The sequence below is a fragment of the Parasteatoda tepidariorum genome, chromosome 5, assembly GCF_982258835.1.
Source record: "Parasteatoda tepidariorum strain Cologne lab strain chromosome 5, Ptep-v5.0, whole genome shotgun sequence".
Lineage (NCBI taxonomy): Eukaryota > Metazoa > Arthropoda > Arachnida > Araneae > Theridiidae > Parasteatoda > Parasteatoda tepidariorum.
In genome coordinates, this window is record NC_141759.1 from 54,884,086 (window position 1) to 54,901,176 (window position 17,091).

At 29.4% G+C, this 17,091-nt stretch overlaps 1 protein-coding gene across 2 annotated transcripts in view; it reads right to left on the minus strand.

The window, feature by feature from the left end:
* LOC107439425 (thrombospondin type-1 domain-containing protein 7B) overlaps positions 1 to 17,091 on the minus strand; it is a 524,453-nt gene that overhangs the window by 179,366 nt on the left and 327,996 nt on the right. Inside the window, exons 4-5 of one of the 2 annotated variants that reach the window (XM_087163956.1) lie at positions 7,956 to 8,054; positions 1,999 to 2,224 (exon numbers count right to left, since the gene is read on the minus strand). The gene's annotated coding sequence lies outside the window, so the exon portion shown is untranslated. The remainder of the gene's footprint in view (positions 1 to 1,998; positions 2,225 to 7,955; positions 8,055 to 17,091) is intronic. The other variant, XM_087163957.1, reaches the window with a different exon arrangement.

Genomic DNA, 17,091 nt, shown 5'->3' on the forward strand with positions numbered 1-17,091 from the left:
TAAATATAAATTGATCAATTATTTATTTACAAAAAAAATAATCATTTAATGTTAATAAGAATGTTTGTAAAATTAGAAATATTTTCTTAGAATACTACATTCGGAACTTAAACTTAGGGAAACTTGGAAAACTTAGTTCGTTTCGAACCGTCTTTCTTTTTTTCCTCCCCCGGGAATGGTTTATTCGATTAACAAAACAATAATGAAGATAAACAAATTTGTGAAGGGTCCGATTAAAAGATAAATTATTTTGTGAAGGGTCCGTTTTTATGAGAAGATATTTTGTGAAGGGTCCGTTAACGGACCCAAATTTCTTCTAAACAGTCCCCTGGTGAGTCTTTAAATAAAATGAAATTAAACCTTCGTTTAGATATCAACCTTCGCCTAGTGCTGAAAAATTGAGAATTAAAATAACTCTTTATAATAATAATAAAAATACTCAAATACTCAATAACAATCCTTTTTTCCTTCCCTTTTAAGTAAACGAACTTTGCATATTCTCACATTGGTTTCAGCCCCTATTTTAATAAATTTGTCCATTTATTCTAGAATGGCGTACAGAACAACAAAAATGAACTCTTTTTCAGCATTACATCCTCAGGGGTCTGTCCAGACATTTTGTGAAAGGTCCGTTTTTCGTGAAATTGTGAAAAAACTACTCACATTATTTCAACTAGGGTTCGCTTTTATGAATTTGTGGAAATAGGGTCCGTTATTGCAAAAAAAAACCTTTTCCAAGGAGTTTTTAAATTGTAAAGACATACAAGATTATGCTCAACACTGTAAAATTTTAATTAAAAAAATTAAATTTTAAAAAATAAACAACAATTGCTGCTTCTAAATTAGCGATGCAACATAGAAATATTTGGTATTTAGCCTATACTGAACGCGGAATATTAATTTCGGACGAATAATGGAAGAATCGTCTGCCGAAGACAAAACTTAATTCGTTTACATCCATCTTTCTTGTTTTCTGCCCTGGAAAGGGTTTATTCGAATAACAAAATAATAATGAAGATAAACAAATTTGTGAAGGGTCCGATTAAAAGATAAATTATTTTGTGAAGGGTCCGTTTTTAAGTTAAGGGGTCACAGTACCCAAAAAATGACGAAAATACCAAAAAAATTTTTATTGCTTATAATAAAACTTCAAAGTATTTCAAATGTACAGAAAAAAATTCATCTCTCTATCTACATTTTTAAAAAAGTTATGAATGATTTTTAATTGTTCTAATACAGAAACTTGCTCAGCAGTCTGACTTTAAAGTGCTTTTTGCATAGATGATAATTTTGTGTCTTAATCTTAATTAAATCCCTAAGGAATTTTTTCTATTTAAGATAAAACTTTGAAGTAAACTTTTTTATCTTGAGTATAATACACTTATTTAAACTGTGCATGGAATAAGCATTTTATGAGGTATTACAATTTTTACGGCATGATATATATACCTAACAGGAATTTTTACCCTTTTTTTTCTACTTTTTTACAAAATAATCTATAAAAAATATTCTAATTGATGTATCAACAAATGAATGCACAAAATTATTAAGATAAATATTGCAAGCACTATGAAAAAAACTTTTTTTGAAAATATAAAATAAAAAAAGCCTTAGGGATTTAAAAATTTAGAATTTTTTCAACTTTTTTTAAAATTTAAAAAAAAATTAAACAGTTTAATTACTTTTTGAAGATAAATTATTGATTATAACTTAAATGAGCATGTAAAGCATCCTCAAAATGAATGATTATACCTTTATTTTAAAAAATTGTTGCAAAGGTACTGTGACCCCTTAAAATATTATGTGAAGGGTCCGTTTTTAAGTTAAAATATTTTGTGAAGGGTCCGTTTTTATGAAAAGATATTTTGTGAAGGGTCCGTTAACGGACCCAAATTTCTTCTAAACAGACCCCTGATCCTACATGTCTTATTCTGCAAGTTTCAAAAACTAATATTCTAAAACTTTTTTAAAAAAAAGTTTAAAAAAAAGGTGACTTACACAATGATAGCTTAAGAGTCTGGTCACATTGTTGGCACTTCGGATAAAAAGCATATGGACGAATATAATCCGAAAGAATGGTTGTACTCTTATATTCTACATGTCGTGTTTGGTCCTCTAGTACGTTCTTTAGCAAGACGCTATAAAATGACTCAAGCTCTGAAGAGTGAATATTTACAAGTGACAGCTATCACGTACTACTCCACTTTGCTTTCATCAGAGTTAACTAGAAAAGAAAATTATACCATAATTAAGTAGCAAGGACATTGTTATAAACCACCAGCATTATAATTCTCAGTCGGTGTGAGAAAGTAAACAATCTGTTACTCATATGGCTGAACTCTTATGGCTAAATCTGTTACTCATATGGATAAATGAAACAAACATTGTCTCAAAGGCTTAGTAGAGAGTGATCGATAAGGTATGTATTTCTCTTTCGTTCTTAAAATTAATTTTAGCAATCCATTGTAGGTAAAAATAAAGTTAAATAATCATATCAGGGGTCTGTCCAGACATTTTGTGAAAGGTCCGTTTTTGCAAAATTGTGAAAAAATGACTCTTATTTGTGAATATAAAATAAACGTTAAGTCACATTCTTTCAACCAGGATCCGGCATTTGTGAATTTGTGCAAATAAGGTCCTGTTATTGCAAAAAACTTTATCAAGGAGTTTTTAAATTGTAAAGACATGCAAGATTATGCTCAACTCTGTAAAATTACAATTCAAAAAAAATAAAATTTAAAAAATAAACAGCAATTGCTGCTACTAAATTAGCGATGCAACATACAAATATATCGCATTTAGCCTATACTGTTGAACGCAAAAAATTCATTTCGGACGAATAAAGGAAGATGTTGTTGTTGCTGTTGTTGTTAATTTACGTCGCACTAGAGCTGCTCAATGGGCTATTGGCGACGGAATAAAGGAAGAAGTGTCTGCCGAAGACAAAATTTAGTTCGTTTACATCTGTCTTTCTTCCCCTCCCCCCATTCCTGGGAAGGGTTTATTCGATTAACAAAACAATAATGAAGATAAGCAAATTTGCGAAGGGTCCGATTAAAAGATAAATTATTTTGTGAAGGGTCTGTTTTTAAGTTAAAATATTTTGTGAAGGGTCCGTTTTCATGAAAAGATATTTTGTGAAGTGTCCGTTGACGGACCCGAAATTCTTCTAAACAGACCACTCATTAGTAATTTAAAAATACACAAGGTTTCTTAAGGAGAAGTTATTTCCAGTTGAAAGTTTTGCCAACAGCCAACCGGCCTGTGTAAAGGTCCGGGAACTGGCCTTGCATCAAAAAGGTTCTGGGCTCGAACCCCGTTCAAGGCAATGATGTTTTTTCCTGCTCTGTACTTACTGTGGGAGCAATTTTCTGCCCACCTAATATGATTCCCCTGAAAGAGTGGTCAACAAATCTGCTCTTCAGATGCCTGTATGACGAAAGGTCATTCTCCAGGAGGGCATTGGAAAGAAAAGGTTTTGCAAACAAATTAACAATAAAGTTATATTTTTATGTTAAAGAAGTTGAATCATCTCAACAATAATTTACCTAAGAAAGACATAGTTTAACATTTCCTTTGACGGGTGGGAAAAAACGATATAACTTGACACAGTAAACATGAGTGCGATGTAAGGAACTCAAATTCGAATAAAAGTACATCATGGTGTGTAGTGATTTATAGAGCTTTTTCTGTCTTTCAGATAATTTTGGAGCTATTTGTCGTAACTCATTAACTATGTTAGACAACAGGGGCTGGAAGTGAGACAACATAAAACAATGTGCCCAAAAATAGCAAATCAATTCAAACTTAATTTAAAACTGAACTTTAAACTACTTAAAAAATTCATTTTAGATAGTGCATTTTTGAAAAAATTTATTTCGATATTTATTTTTAGTAGAAAATATGACATAGTACGAAACATGAAATATGTTTATTTTTTTTTCACTTTGCCGACATCTAGACCAGGGGTGTCAAACTCGCGGCCCGTGGGCCGCATGCGGCCCGAGATGAACATTTTTGCGGCCCAGTCAATATATCCGACGCAAAGTAAAAATAAAATAGAAATGTGAATTAGAAAGCAAACTAGCATATAAAATTATAATAGTCTTTATTTATAAACTATTCGGATCATTTTAAATTGTACACGCGAAAATGTAACATTCTAATGAGGAACCTGCATGCTTCGGGTAACCGCAGAATGTTGATTATTTTGAATAGTTTATATCTTAAAACTCCCTAAAATCAATTCAGAATTTAAAAAACTGACCCGAATATTAAAAAAAACTTAACTTAAAATTAGCCCAAAACGAAACTAACTTCACGTGACACAAAATGAGGCGTGGTTTGCTATGACGTCAAGATACAGTATCTCAGCGAACGGGAGGAGTTAAACCAAAGCTTTCTATCTAAAAATGTGTTACAAAGGCGTTTTAATTTGAACCGCATTTTTTAAAAATTGTTTTTCTTTCATGCTTATCTTATTTATATATAGTTTAAATATATATGTAGTGTATATCAGTTGCATCCTCCTCCTTGAGAAAATTTTTGTGAGCACCTTTCAGCATAATGAAATAAAATTGAGGAATGAAAAAATAAATATCGAAACTACATTTTTTTTTTAACAACTTTTGAAATAAATTCATTTTTATTTATTTATACTGATTCATTTTTATTTATATTTGTCTATACATAAAAGTCTTAACTGTTTTGAAAGTTTTTTATTTAATAAGTTGATCCCAATTAGAGGGAATGGAATGAATGGTATATGACCTGGAATTATAAGTTTTTAGGTAAATAAAATGTGTTAAAAAATTCTTTTTTATTGTTAACTTCTAAAATATTTGATCAAATTTTTTTTGAAGAAATGTAAATAATGCTAAACACCTATAATTTTTTATTTTAACTTTCGCAATTTTTTCTTCTAGATAAAATTATTTTTTTTTAAAACTCAAATCCCTTCAGCATAATGAAATAAAATTGAGGAATGAAAAAATAAATGTCGAAACTACTTTTTTTTCAATAACTTTTGAAATAAATTCATTTTTCTTTATTTATACGGATTCATTTTTATTTATATTTGTCTATATATAAGAGTCTGAACTGTTTTGAAAGTTTTTATTTAATGAGTTGATCCCAATTAGAGGGAATGGAATGAATGGTATATGACCTGGAATTTAGGTAAATCTTTTTAAAAAAATTACTTTTATTATTAACTTCTAAAATATTTTCAGGAATTTTTTTTTTTTTTTGAAGAAATATAAATAAAGCTAAACCCCTATCATTTTTCATTTTAACTTTCATAATTTTTTCATCCAGATAAAATTAATTAATTTTTTTTTAACTCAAAACCCTTCAGTATAATGAAGTAAAATTGAGGAATGAAAAAATAAATGTCGAATCGAAACTGCTTTTTTTTTCAACAAATTTAGAAAAAAATAAATTCATTTTTAATTTTTTTATGCTGATTCATTTTTATTTATATTTGTCTATATATAAAAGTCTGAACTGTTTTGAAAGTTTTTATTTAATGAGTGGATCCCAATTAGAGGGAATGGAATAAATGGTATATGACCTGGAATTTAGGTAAATTTTTTTTAAAAAATTCATTTTATTATTAACTTCTAAAATATTTTCTTGATTTTTTTTTTGTTGAAGAAATGTGAATATTGCTAAACCCTATCCTTTTTTTATTTTAACTTGTATTATTAAATTATTTTTTTAAAAAGAACCTGTACACAACTGTTATGTCAGAATAAAATTCTTTCATTTTAAAAAATAAAGAAAAAAGAAAAAAAAGAAAGAAAGTGATCTGAACAGCATTTCAAAAACATTTTAAAATTCAGTATAATGAATTATTCAGAGAAGCTTATCAATCAGAAAAACAATCTTATAGAATTAAATTATAATTAAGTAAGTTACTGTAAAATGGTCTTAGCAACAGTATAATGCAGTAGTTGCAGACAATTTGCAAGTATTTTTTTCATCGCATTTGATGGCTTTGCACCAAATTTGTCTTTTTTCTTCTTTTGGTACCCTAAAAAATAATTTATTTGGCGTGTTTAATGTAGAACTATTGCACATGGTACAATGCAACACTTGTAGTTTTTGCTTGGAGCCAATTTTTAAAATTTATACTCGGAGCGGCATATGCTTTCACCGTTTCACATGATGGGAGTTGTGGTTGTACTGTATCGTGACGTCATCAGAGCAGATAGGAAACCTAGCAGCGATTTAGGGGGCGGGGCTAATCGAGCGATTTCAACTATAACAAAATAACTAGTTATCGCACCGGTCAGAAATTGGTGTCTATCTTTATAAAATGGCATGATGTTTCATTTTAAAACATAAAAAAAAGGCATGCAGGTTCCTCATTGGCTTGCGGCACCAGCCCTTCCAGAGATACTGCATCGTATCAAGAATACGCAGAAAAAATTTCAAATCTTAGAACAGAATTTGAAACAAGATTTAAAGATTCTAATTCTTTGGAAGACAAATTTTGCTTGTTTTCTTCGATTTTCTCAATAAATATAGACTCAGTACCCAGTTATATGCAAATGGAAGTGATTGAGATTTAGTGCGACTCAAATTTGAACGCAAAATTCATTGAAGTGGATGTGCCTGAATTTAACAAATATTTACCGGCAAGGTTTGAAAATACTCGAAAATTGGCATAAGAAATTATTTCCATGTTTGGAAGTACTTATCAGTGCGAGCAATTATTTTCAGTTATGAGTGGAAATAAATCTCCTGTCCGAAACCGTATTAATAACGCTCACGTTGGGTCAATTTTGAAAGTAGTCTCGGCCAATAAAATTTCTCCCGGAATAGGAAAGATAGTAGCAGAGAAGAGATGTCAAGTATCAAACAATAATTTAATTTTATGTATGTTTATTAAAACGTACTATTCGAAATAAAAATATTTGTTTCTATGAACATTGATTTTTCTTTTTTTTTTGCGGCCCACCTAAAGTTAATCATTGTTTATTTGGCCCAAGTTAGCTTTTGAGTTTGACACCCCTGATCTAGACAGTCCAGAAATCAGACTTTTTTAAAACATATGGTAACCGACATTTTAAAATAAATGAACTAGGGATATTTTTAAAATAACGGAAAAAAGAAAAAAAAATGCAAAATTTTTAAAATCAAATATGGGCTATTTTATAACGTGCATTTAATATTTAAATTTAATATCTTTTTTTACCGATGATTTAAAAAAAATTAGCAACGGTTCATTTTTATATGAAATCCTATTTTTCCACTTTGTAAAATGAAAATCAAAATTTGATTAATAATTGTTAACCAAAAATGTATTTTATTTTTAAAATTAATAACTATAATGGAAATTACAGATGATAATCATGATTTTTGTTTACCGTAAAAATTAATTTTATCATGAAAATCTTCATGTTTTCAACAAAAAATAAAAATATATGTCCATTTTTCAAGAGTTTGGAAGTTAACAATAAATAATCTTCATGCAAAAATTTCAGTTATGTTAATAAATAATAGCAATAAATAAGTTATTTAAAGAAACATTCCATTGAAATTTAATCAAATTAAATAAAGAAATAAATGTCTTAGGTTCATATCTTAGTTTAATGATTTATTTTAATGAAAATAAAATTAGCTGTTAATATAATGTTTGCTAACTTTACTTTTTCCGAGGATGGTTTTTCCCAAGTGATCTTGAAAAGACAATTGGATACTTGCGAAGCAACAAGAAGTTAAATGATTATGTATAGCTTTGTGATTTAAATACGATTTAATTGTATATATAGTATGCGACGTCACGTGTGTGTATCAAATGTAATTGGCTCCTCAATCGACCAATACTGCGATTTTCCTACTATGACGTCACTTGTAGGTATCCAATTTAATGCAAAACTGTTGGCAGAGGTTATCTTTAATTTTGCCAGAACCTATGTGCACACTGAGAAAAAAACATAATAACTTACGAGTAAATAAGAGTTTTCCAATCGAAATTTTGATGGCATATTTTATCCACCTATAGCCTCGTAGATAAAGAGCTTTTTATTCTTCTATTAATGATTTTCCTGAAATTACAAGTTAAACATTACTGTCAAATCACAAATTTCATTTTACTAAATGCTAAAAAAATTTTTTTATATACATTGACATAATATAATCATAATCTCAACATATATTATTAACTTCATAAATTAAAGTCTTATAATGCATGGTATATAACAGTAAATTCTGATCTCACTCTACGTTAAAAAAAACACTACCGTTATCACCGTCGTTCAATAAAATATTGGCGCTCGTAACTCAAAAAGTATTTCATGAAAAATACTTATTTCGCACATTTTTGAAAAAATGTGTGAGGAACATTTTGAAATTAATGCAGAAATTTGTTTTTGAGTTTTTCTTTGCAAAAGAAAAGTTCTTCTTTTTCGATTCGTTCAGTTAAGTGAAAATTATTAGCAGAGGAATCATGATGTAGCCACGTACTCTTATGTCTAAACAGGATCAACAAACACGTCATACTTTCCAATTAGTTTTGGAATAAACAACAATTAAGGGCGAGCATCTGTCTAGTAATATGTTCAAAATATCACTTCCTTTGCAACAACTAGATTTTAATAAATCAGGTAATCAAAGGCTGAAGCAGGGGTCTGTCCAGACATTTTGTGAAAGGTCCATTTTTGTAAAATTGTGAAAGAATTACTCGTAACTTGTGAATATAAAGTAAACGTTAAGTTACATTCTTTCAACCAGGGTCCTGCTTCTGTGAATTTGTGCAAGTAGGGTCCTGTTATTGCAAAAAACTTTTTCAAGAAGTTTTTAAATTATAAAGACATACAAGATTATGTTCAACACTGTAAAATTAAAATTAAAAAGAATTAAATTTTAAAAAATAAACAGCAATTGCTTCTAAATTAGAGATACAACGGACAAATATTTGATATTTAGCCTATACTGTTTAACGCAGAATATTCATTTCGGAAGAATAAAGGAAGAAGCGTCTGCAGAAGACAAAACTTAGTTCGTTTACACCTGTCTTTCTCCCTCCCCCCAAACTCGGAAGGGTTTACTCCATTAACAAAACAATAATGAAGATAAATAAATTTGTGAAGAGTCCGATAAATCAGGTAATCAAAAGCTGAACAGCAATTTTCATTGATGGACAATTTCATTTATGAATTTTATGAAAAATATATGGCCTATGCTCAAATTTAATCTCTCTTTTTTTTTAATATAGTCTGAACAGTCTTTAGCAAAGTGAGAAGGTTTTCAATTCTAGGATGTGGCGCTTAAATCCTAATTTTTTAACGTATTACATCTTGAACAAACTTAAATAACTTTAACAGGGGCGTAGCCAAATTATTCAACAAAAAGTAAGCACCTGTTAAGCACTTTTTAAGCACTTTAAAAAAATATAATTAGGCAGGGTTGGAAAGTTTTTGACAATCGACGATTTTATCTTGTTTTAACCGTCATGTCAAAAAAAGATCTTTTGGTCTTGTTTTTGACAATTGTCAAATCATGAAATTTTGAATCATGTAAAATGAATGCTGTTTTCATACGCTACAGACTGATTATACGCCGAAATAGATTGGTGTTGAATTAATTATAAAAATGTTGAATAGAATAATGTGAACTGTGTCTTTTTGCATAATTCGAAGCGAAAATCAACATAGTAAAGGAAAAATCTCATTTTTGAAAAAGGAAAAATTAAGCACTTTTTAAAAACACCCAATGAAAAAAAGCACCTTTAAGGGCTTTTAAAAAACGAAAATCGAAAATAAGCACCTTTAAGCACTTTTTAAAAACGCGACGCACCCTGTAGGATGTGACGCTTTCCTAATTCTTTACCGTATTACTTTTTGAACAAACTTAAATAACTTTTAAATTTTCGTTTCTGGTCAAATATTAACACTACTATATTATCCCAAAAAATAAAATCTGAAGTAATCCCAAATAGAACTCACTCTTTTTTATTTAATGCTTCCACAAACTCCTTCACGTTTTAATAACAACTTAATGAAATACTCCGGGTGCGCGATTTGACAGTTTACTTCGAAGGATACTTTTATTGTTTTCTAAAACCGCCCACAAAGTATTAAAAGATTTTTCGCCAAGATTTTTAGTCCACGATAAACTGATTGAATTGTTGGGGAGAAAACAAAAGCCGTATTGCTTTCTGTTTGAACGGCATGTGTCAAAAACCAGTGTGAGTAGTTCTCTACCACGATGACAATGACAAGTTCAGAAGCCCCTTATATTGGAATTCTGCTCCAGAAAAACAGGAGGAGGAACGGAGTGTGGTGAAAATGAGCCATCGCTCTTGTATCTCATCAATTTTTTTCTTTCCCTTTTTCATTTGAGCCATGCTACGTACCGGAAATTTCCCGAAATCGAAAACACTATAAGGGAGGGAAAACTTGAAATATTCTAGTTCGAGAATCATGTGCTTTTATTGAATTTTAATGAAATGTTTGGCGTGGAAAGGAATTTTGAGAGAAAGGAAAAAAAATTAAATCTTAGTAAACATTTAATATAGACACGCATAAAAAAAGATAGTTACAAACTTTTAGCACATTTTAAGTCTTTTATTAGCAGTAGAATCGTAGACTCAATTTGTTTTTATCCCCCAATAAATCATGGATATGCTACCAAAGGTTAAAAAAAAATGAGATAATGTTTCTAAGTGATTTAGTTGCCCACTAATTTTTTTGAGAAAAGAAGCCCGTGTCAATATAACTATCATGGTTATATTGCTCAAAAATAATTCATTGTTAATTCACAAAAAGGAAATATAAGTTCAAATGTCTTGGGTGCTTTCTTTCACTAATTATAGATTTGAATGGCTATGGAAGCATTCTTACAAAATGTAACTTCATTTTTATAAAAGTACTCAATAGAATATAAATTTTTATGGTGTTAAGCAAATTATTGACTGGATCTGATAGTTAAATAATGTTACAAACTAGGTATGGCATAAAAGAAAAAGGAAAGGAGGAAAAGGCTGTAGATAAAATACTGATGAAAACTTTAAAAGAAAAAAAAAAGGTGTGAGTCTTTTGACACAAAGAATGTTATTTTCAATCTTCAGGGGTCAGTCCAGACATTTTGTGAAGGGTCCGTTTTTGTAAAATTGTGAAAAAATTACTACTCGTAATTTGTGAATATAAAATAAACGTTAATTCACATTCTTTCAACCAGGATCCGCTTTTGTGAATTTGTGCAAACAGGGTCCGTTATTGCAAAAAAACTTTTTCAAGGAGTTTTTAAATTGTCAAGGCATACAAGATTATGCTCAACACTGTAAAATTATCATTAAAAAAATTAAATTTTAAGAAATAAGCAGCAATTGCAGCTACTAAATTAGCGATGCAACACATAAATATTTGGTATTTAGCCTATACTGCTGAACGCAGAATATTCATTTCGGACGAATAAAGGTAGAAGCGTCTGCTTAAGACAAAATTTAGTTCGTTTACATCTGTCTTTCTTCCGCCCCCCCCATTCCTGGGAAGGGTTTTTTCGATTAACAAAACAATAATGAAGATAAACAAATTTGTGAAAGGTCCGATTAAAAGATAAATTATTTTGTGAAGGGTCCGTTTTTAAGTTAAAATATTTTGTGAAGGGTCCGTTTTTAAGAAAAGATATTTTGTGAAGGGTCCGTTTTTATGGAAATTTTTATGGACCCAAATTTCTTCTAAACAGACCCCTGATCTTTAAACTTTCATTTTATAATACAGAATAAATTATCACAGAGATAGAATATCTAGTGCTGAACTGCATAAAATTAACTTTGCAGATTCTAAGAAAATTGAACCCGTTATTAGCAAATTTGCTATTTCGCAACACACCTACAATTTAACGAAAAATGACCTGTCGTGGTATTAGGCTGCAATAATGAAACTGTTCTCGTAAGAGTATCGAATGCGTTATCGTTCATTTGAAGAAAGAAAGGGAAAATCACGCATTTACTTACTAAAATAATGGGAAACGTATGGAACAGGTTATAAGCCAATAAAAACGTTTATCCCTAGTTCATGAATGCAGCAATGATGCTGAAATGCTTTAAGTAGTTATTCCAAAAAAAGTAAACAAAAAATGGAGCTAAAACGTTTTACTTACACTGTTAGAAATTTCTCAGTAAAAATGATTAAATAGCAATTTTTTTAATTGTCATTTTACCATATTCAACCAAAACAATCAAATTACCATAAAAACGATTATATTCAAACTATTAAGTCTGAGAAAAAACGTTTATTGGTTGTTTTTACCAAAGACGGTTAAACTACTAACTTAGTCTGGACAAAAGAACACGAAAATTTTTCCAGAGGAAACAGAATTTCAAAACTACCATGCGTAAAATTAGATAGAAGGTCTGGTGCTAATGTAAGAAAACATAAAATAATTAAGGTATTTGGGTATCCTGCTTGATCAAAGTTTGATGTTTATTCTACATCTCGAAGAAATTCGGAAAAAGATCGCTTAACTCCAGAACAATCTAAAAAATATTATACGGTGCCAAATTTTTCAAAAAAATAGGTACCTTTTAAGCACTTTTTAAACACTCAAAAATATTTTTAAGCACTTTAAAAAATATCATAACTAGGATATATACACTAGTAAAAATGTTTTCTTCCAAATGTTGAAAGTTCTTCAGATATATTTTGAATGAATGAAGTTTTTTTAAACGTATAAAACATGTTATGTTTTTAAGCATTTTCTGTTCAGAATATGTTGAATTTCATAAAAGAAGTATTTTGATATTTAGTTTTATGCCTTTACTGCCATTTATTATTTAGAACAGGGGTTTCCAACTTACATAAGGCCAAGGGCCGCAATTAAAAATACCAGTCAAGAGGCGGGCCGCAACTTCATAAAAATTTTGTATAGGACTCTTTTATTACTGTCAGACTTTTATCAAGTTGTACAAAACAAAAGTATTGAATTACGAATTCAAATAAGAAGTACATTTTTAAAGATATTTAATTGCATATTAAAAAATTGGGGCTACAATAACTTTAATGTGCACCTATGTATTAAACAATTAATGTGCAACAGACATCAAATTGTCAAAATATAAAACTTAAAAGTATTTAAAACCCACATAGATGTATTACGAAAATTGTCCACAAAAAATGACAACTAATATATTTTAGTTCGTGAGCCACAAAAAAGGGCTTCGCGGGCCGCCATTTGGTAACCACTGATTTAGAATATGAAAACATGATATTTATAAAAATGAAATTTAGGTTCTTGTTAGTTTTGACGCAGATTTTCAACAAGGGACTTAATCCATGCTTTAACCGTCAGATAATAACATTTCTTATAAGAACATTTCTTAAATGTTCACTAAGTTTCCCAAAAAGAAAGCATACATTCTCATAATCATCTAAAAATTTCTTACGACCCATTTTTAAGATCTCGATAACGCATAACTGTGACGCAGAAAGATTAGATTTACAAAGTTTCGATCAAAATAGGGAAGCGATCGCAATATTTAAAATTAATCATTTAATAAGTAGAACACAGCAATCAATCGAAAACGACTCCTTTTGGTTTATTTTAGTCACTCAACATAAAACACAATTAAACTTTGCAATGCTAAATACACATACGATAAGAATGTCAACTGAATTATTAAAAGGAATTAATTTGCGCAAAGCTTGTCTTCTTAGAATGACAACTAAGCTTATTTTACAGAAAATTAATCAGTAGTATCTGATTCTCAGTAAAAATTATTCCTTTACCACAGTTTCAAATGATAATCCTGTATTACAAATAATTTTGATGCACATTTGCAATTCCAAGAATTGGGAGTCAATCGCGCATTTACATAAGAATGAATTCAGCATTTGTGCAGCTCATTTCATGTCATTCCGCCAAAGGGAATACAGATATTTTAAACTACTTGGAATGAGTATTGTATATTGAAATATTATATAGTTCAAGCTTAATGAATGAAATTTGTAATCATCGAGTAGATTTTTAAGAATAAATTTAAGATTTAAATGTAAATTTGATAAGGTAAAACAATTAATAAACAAAGGAAACATAATCCATAAACATTATTTAGGAAACGAAACTGATAAACATTATTTTGGAAGCAATTAAGAAATTTGTGTAATTAATAATGCAATTAAATATTGATTTGTTACAAAAAGAGCAAAAATTTATTTCTTATTTATATGCCTCCTTATGATCAAGTAATTCATTAAACGGATATACAAATCGAATCGATAATTTCATTAATTATTCAAATTAGTTAGACATCATAGAATTAGTAACTTTAGGTCAATTATAAACCTAAAAATAATTATTATCTTCATCAATCTTTACAAGAGAAAACCTTCTTTTTGCAAATAGGATGTGGATAATTAATCGAGCATAAGTATCGAACATATAAAATGTATGTCAATTTTTTTTTATCACTTTTCGATTCACCGCTCTTATTAGAGTGTGGTGTTTATTTAGTCAGTAGTAATATATGAAATTAGTAGGAGCTGACTTTTTGGAAATCGATTGAGATGAACTACACATGCAACAGGTGTAGTATCTAAAAAAAAAAGGTAAGTGAAGTGAAAACTTTACATGTGCTTGCGATATTACAGTTTTGTTTACTCACTTTTTTATTTATGACAATGAAAACTTGCATTGAAAATTTCGACCATTTACCGACTATATCAAACTTCTGGATAAGCTTTGTACCTAATGACAGCATAATCCTAGCAACAATTTTATCCTGACCCCAGTTGGGCTCTAAATTGATTCAATATGAGTGCTATATGAATATGCACCGAGGGACCAATATTCAATGTCGGCCCTATATAGGGCCAGACTTCCCCCCCCCCAAAAAAAAACATAACGAGCTTTAACTATTATAAATTTCTTTAAGTTAAATGAATACTCAGATCCAGAGTAAATAATGTATTTTAATGCAAAAAATAAATTTTGAAAAGTAAAAATTTAGTTTAATGGAGTTGCATAACAACAAAAAGACGGCATAACCTAGTAAATAAGTATTTACTTTAATAAGTTAAAATTAGTCTTTAGATTTATCTGTCACTTCTAAACCATTACTAAAATGTATTTTTGCTTGCCAACGAGTTTTATTTTTTTTAAAAATTTCTCAATATTGAGAATAATGTCAGGGATCTTCTGTCCAGACATTTTGTGAAAGGTCCGTTTTTCGAGAAATTGTGAAAAAGTTACTCACATTCTTTCAACCAGGGTCCGCTTTTATGAATTCGTGCAAATAGGGTCCGTTATTGGAAAAAAAAAAGCTTTTTCAAGGAGTTTTTGAATTGTAAAGATATACAAGATTATGTTCAACACTGTAAAATTATAATTAAAAAAATTTAATTTAAAAAAATAAACAACAATTGCTGCTTCTAAATTAGAGATGCAATATACAAATATTTTGAATTTAGCCTATACTGCTGAAAGCAGAATATTAATTTCGGACGAATAATGGAAGAATCGTCTGCCGAAGACGAAACTTAATTCGTTTACATCCATCTTTCTTGTTTTCTGCCCTGGAAGGGGTTTAATCGATTAACAAAATAATAATGAAGATAAACAAATTTGTGAAGGGTTCAATTAAAAGAAAAATCATTTTGTGAAGGGTCCGTTTTTAAGTTAAAATATTTTGTGAAGGGTCCGGTTTTAAGTTAAAATATTTTGTGAAGGGTCTGTTTTTATGAAAAGATATTTTGTGAAGGGTCCGTTAACGGACCCAAATTTCTTCTAAACAGACCCCTGAATGTGTTGAGGTTTAACTGATCTATGTCTTTATGTGTACTCAAATATATATAATCTATGCATGTTTAGGACATCTAACTGTTTTTAGCGCTTAACCTCTCCTTCTATAAATCGTTTATAAGATCTATGCATCAATGACTGGTTTTTTGAGCTGTAGCACATGTAAACATTAATATCTATGCCGAGTACAAATTTTAATTTCCAGATGCATTCTCAAAAATTTAGATATTATCACGGTAATACAATATTTCATGTATCTATTTGTATTATCAGTAGTATTTGTATTATCAGTAGTATTTGCATTATCAGTAGCATTTGTATTATTATTTGTATTATCAGTTGACCTGTGCAAATCAGAGTTTTCTACCTATTGGTAAATCAGAGTTTTCTACCTTCATGAACTGTATAGCTATTAAACACTGAATTTTTTTTGTACAAAGTTTATAAATATTTTCATTTAAAGGATAATCATATATAGTTAAGAATTAGAAATTCGTGTTTATTAAAAAAAAAGATGTTAACAATTAAGTACTATTATTAATAGGTGGTAATAAAATGTTTTAGTTTTAGAGATAAATAAATGTAATCCTTTTGAAATCGAAAATAAAAAAGATTACCATTAAAAAATTACCATTGACGATACAATATAGTATTTCGTTAATTTTCGATAATTTATTCTAGCCTGCATATTTGTTCGAGTTGCGAATGTTCTCTGTCGCAAATTAAGAAAAACCATTATCCCTATGGAAAACTCCTGTTTGCATCTAAATGCACGCCAAGCTCACAGCTCGAACTTACATTAATTTCGCCTCCGAACATTATAACTTGCACAGTCTCCGTTTTGCTTGCTTTTTTATTATTATTAATAATAGTTATTAACAATAATCAATTAACCAAACTAAAGTCACAAATTATATCTCGCATTTGATTTGTTAGGAGTATATCTGCATAAGATGCGCCATTTTTAGTAGTCCAATCAAATCCAATGTTCCTGCAACGTCATAAAATTGCTTATTTTTCAAGAACGAATGTTTTTGTTATTTATCGAAATATGTCGCCATGTTGAGGATACCACTAAGGCTACGAAACTATATCCTGTTTATAATGATACATATCGCAAAAGACAGCCCGAATTAATTTTTTTGTCTGACGTGTTCAAAGTTTGAAAGCTTTTATATTGTTCTGAAAGTATATTTGTATAATTTGACAACGGAATTAATTATATGTATTCGCGGATAATTACATAAATCCTATACCGCAATGGACTTTTCTTAACGTGTAATGGAGTACAGCGCACACGTTTTTACTTCAGCTAAAAACACAATTTTCTATATTGCATGCGAG